This window comes from Silene latifolia, chromosome Y (genome assembly GCF_048544455.1).
Source record: "Silene latifolia isolate original U9 population chromosome Y, ASM4854445v1, whole genome shotgun sequence".
Classification (NCBI taxonomy): Eukaryota; Viridiplantae; Streptophyta; class Magnoliopsida; order Caryophyllales; family Caryophyllaceae; genus Silene; species Silene latifolia.
The window spans coordinates 216,622,195-216,626,976 of record NC_133538.1 but is presented as its reverse complement, the minus strand read 5'-3'; the positions used below and the strand labels follow the sequence as shown (position 1 = coordinate 216,626,976).

Genomic DNA, 4,782 nt, shown 5'->3' with positions numbered 1-4,782 from the left:
AGAAATATCCTAGAGGGTGCATAAATTAAACAAATATCATTAGTATACAATAAATACTCTTATAAATTACAAATATAAACTCCATATGCACATCATAATCATGAGTTAAGGTCGATGAGGCTCATAACAAATAAAATTTCCAAAGTTGCTTTTGTCAATCATCTAATGAGGGTCTCGGTATAGTAAACATGAACGGATAATATGGTCAACTAATAATATAATTAGCATAAAAAGTATACATCAAAGACGTAAATAATTGATATAATTATGATTTTAATACAACTTACTATACATAAAATGAGGGGGGAATGGGCATCATGCATTCATGAAAATCTCTCGGTCTTTGTAATCACTTGAGGGAGAAAAATTATGAGCTAATAATATAAAAACTTGTATATAGATATGACAATATTAACCGTACCTTTAGGAGTATACTACTATTTGAACATTTTTCAACCATGACTTCCACTGTCACATTATAAGTTTAATTTATTCATACCTGCAATCAACACAAACACTTTTAGTACAAAATACAGATTATAACTCTTATACATCGTCCTATAACAAAACAATATATATACATGCAATCCAAAAGGTCAAAAGAAAATTAAAATTAAAACAAAACCACTAAGCTTGTAATCTAAATCTAAACAATTCAGAAAAGGAAAAAAGTAGAGCAAGAGGCAAATTTTTTGATTTGTGCGTACAACTATAATTCTTATATAGTGTTTAGATGCACCTCTATAAAGTTGGTAGAAGTGTAGTTGAACAATGATTCTTTGCATATTGTTACTCCGTATTAAGTTCCATAGTCTATGTCAAATACTATTACTAATTTACTATCGCTTAATTATAATTCTATTTTTTTAATATTATAGGTAGTTTGCAAAACTTGGAGACTCTGTAATCGCTCGAAAAAAGCTTCCTTTAATAATATAGATAGATATTGATTATGCAGCATAGAACAAATCAAACATATAATAAACTACTACTCATAATAAAACACTACAAGAAAAACAAGGTAAAGGCGTCTACAGTAGGCGACTGTCGAAACAGTCGCCAATTTGGCGACAGAAAAAAAAAAAAGGCGGGCGACGGAAAACAGTCGCCAATTTGGCGACGGGTTTCTGTCGCCCACTTTAAAAAATTCCGTCGCCAAATTTGGCGACGATTTCTCGTCGCCAAAAGCGACTAAACCTAGCTACGAAGTGCGGGCGACGGCCCTTAGTCGCTATATTCATAATGGCGACTGTTCTCAGTCGCCTTATATGGTCGCCTTTGACCTTATTTGTTGTAGTGAAAAGAGCAAACAAATAAATAAGACAGAGGGAGTATATGCTAAGAACAAGAGTCCAATCAAGTGGTAAGAGCTCTCTTACTCCAACCAAAGCGTTCATATCCGCGATATAGTGCGTTCAGTTGGAAAAAAATACATACTTATAAACTACCGTACTCCTGTAACTTGGGAAATCTAAAATATTTTCTATTCCAAACAGAAGTTCCCATAGTGTAGGACATGAAAAATACATAAATACATGAATTTGATTATAAATAAAAAATTTCTAAGCATGTAAAATGTGATAGACAACAACTCAAACAAATACGAGTCCAAGCTTAATTTTATCTTATGGAACACTATAAAAGCAATAATAATTTGCTAATTATAATCATACAGTATGTTCGGTGTGGTGCTCACAAATCACAATCCCTAAGAGTCCTAGCTTAATTTGATCTTATGTTTCTATAAATTGCCATTTTTATATCAAGAGTATTCGAGTTGATAGGTATTGGAATCCAAGTCCAATAGAGAAATCACTAGGGTATTGAAATTGTCGTTTTGGTTGGAGGATAAATCTTTCATGAATTTGTGTATCGTCAAATTTCAACATTATAAGAGATTTAATAAATTCGGTATTCTCTCTCTAAAAAATGGAAATGAAAATTTTTGAGAATCCTGTTCTACTGAAAAATTAGTTCATATATATACATCATAGGTGAAAATCACGCACTTTTAATTGAATTGAGAGGTTGAGGAATGACGGGTTGGATGAGTGAGAAGTGAAAAGAGCTCTAAATTGAGGAAAGAAACGGCTCATTGTTAGAGGGACGATTTTATAAGAATCAAAGTGCTTTATAATTATCTTTTATTTGCACAAGTTTTACACATGACATTGGTTTTGTTTTAAAAGAAAAAACTATTTTAAATGATGTTCATTGTCACAGCGTTATCTCAAATTCGCAATTTCATGCCAATGACGTTAACAGTTCAAACACTATGCCTTCTTGAAAAGCAATTCATTTTAAACAACAATTTCATGATGCATTTCGAAACCATTATTTAGATATTACCCGGGCAACGCCCGGCTTGAAATATATATATATATATATATATATATATATATATATATATATATATATATATATATATATATATATATATATATATATATATATATATATATATATATATATATATTTCGGTACAAACTACTCTAACGTACTGAACCGTACGAACCAGCCTAGATTATACTAAAAACGCGCACCAACTCACCTCCCCATCAAAACTAACCAAAAATTGTTCGAAAACACGCGCACCAACATCTCGATTGCCTTCATCTTCATTGCTGCACCTCCATCCTATTTTCCACCATTTTTCTTTCTGTCCATGATACGTGTAATTTTTATAGACTTTTTAGCCTCTTATTGCACACATTTCTATACCTTTTTGTATCGCTTTGTATTGCAAAATGCCCCGAATTGGCTACTTTGGTTTGTTTTGTCTTAATTGCAGAAATGGACCCGAAAGTAGCGGAATCGACCCTTATTCGTCCCATTTAGCATGCATTGTAAGGAGACTGGATTTTTGGAGCAAGAGTCGTACCTCGGGATGCGTGAAGGGTGGTCAAATGAAGTTGTCATGACGAGTTTGAGGCTGATGCAATGGATTTCCACTCGATCGAGTGGAATTATGAGTCGATCGAGTGGTTTGGCAGGAATCAAAGGTCGATCGAGTTGTTCTAAATACTCGATCGAAATATGCTTTTATGGAGTTACTCGATCGAGAGCCTAAAGTGTTCGATCGAGAGCAATTGCTGGAGAAGACCTCGATCGAGTAGTCTGAAAGTACTCGATCGAGTGGATTGCTAGTTTACACGGGCTTTAGTAGTCCGTGATAGATTTATTTATGTTAATTATCGCTCCCCTATATAAGGGAGTCGTCATTAGGTTAATAAACATACTTCTACACTTCTAAAACTTTGCTTAATTACGTTCTTGCTCTCTTTTGACTGCTTAAACTTTTCTGCCTCTTTCCTCTCGGATTTCGATTGTCATCATTCTTTTCCCTTTAATCGAAACTTTATTTGCTTTCATTAATTATTCCTTTACTCTTGTTTATGCTTATTTATCATCTCTTTGTTATGTCTATTGTTAGCATGCTTATTGTTGTTATTGTCGATTGCCCTAAGAACATGAGTAGCTTGTTCTCTTTATGTTAGAACTAGGGAATCCATGGTAGAATTATGACGATGTACTGAATAGAATAGACGATTTACATGTGGGAATCTGTCACCGTAGCAATATAACTGTAACAAGTTTAGTCAAGTGCACGCTTCTAAATAACTTTAATCTGGTTAAATTCATCCCTGGATCGAAAGATTGGGGAGAACAGACCTGCTATGAACAGTAGACTACCTAATGAGGGCGAAAGTTAAGTTGGTAGTAGTTTAGAGTGGATAGCGGAACGAGAGGACCTTTCCATTGCCCTTCTCACAGTACATTGTCTAGGCTATTTGCAACTGAGTCGATAGACTGTCATGGTGAACCGAAATCCTGACATACTCTCTTTTATCTGATCACTTTTATCACAATTCTCGCTTTACTGCTCTTACTTTATTTCTCTTGCCTTTGACCTTCAGTAGTTTAGAAAACCAAACTAAAACCCCCATTTGTGACCTAGATAGACGGACTTTATGACAGATACCTTGCCTCCCTGTGGATATCGACCCTACTTATCACTAGCTTTCGTTAGTATATTTAGGTATTTATTTTTGGTACAGAAATGACAGTATCAAATTTTGGCGCCGTTGCCGGGGAGGCAATAGCCCTGTCTGTCTTGTTTGTTTCGTTTGTCTCTTTTCGTCTTAGGGAATTTTTATTCCTTGAGACAGTTGTCACTTATTTATTTCAGTGTTGTGTCTGCCCAGGTCTAACAGGTCAGAATTAGTTCCTGCTGATCCTTAGCCAGAGAGATCATTTCGGCATAGACCCAGACTGCAAAGGAAGATTCAAAAGGAAGACTTAAGTACTTTTGAACCCGATCTATTTCTGCTATCAAGCCAGTGAAGATGCCTAACATTTCGAGTCACTCAGAGCCCACAGCTGCCTCGATTCCTAAAGGTTTTAAGCTTGCGACCGAGGATTTTAATACTTTCGGGGCGTGGCGGGTGAAGATCCGCGAAAACATATGGAGGTCTTTACTGACTATTGCTCTACCATTCCCGCCACTAAGGGAGTGACCCAGGATAAGATAAAGGAAGTCCTGTTTCCTTTTTCTTTGACCGACGGAGCCAGGGAGTGGCTCACTGATCTTGATTGTACTGCAGCCGGTATCACCAACTGGGAGACTCTTGCCCTTGCCTTTTATAAAAGGTACGTTCCTCCACAACGTACTAATCAGCTGAGTGGAAAAATTACAAGTTTCAAGCAGGCACCTGATGAGAATTTTTATGAAGCTTGGTGTCGTTTTAAGAGGTTGGTGCGGTCTCTTCCTCATCATGGTTT

General features: G+C 35.7%; 1 non-coding gene across 1 annotated transcript; it reads right to left on the bottom strand.

The window, feature by feature from the left end:
• Positions 1-4,676: 4,676 nt before the first annotated feature.
• LOC141636457 (small nucleolar RNA R71) lies at positions 4,677-4,782 on the bottom strand. Its single transcript, XR_012541065.1, has one exon. It is a non-coding gene; the product is annotated as a small nucleolar RNA R71 (small nucleolar RNA).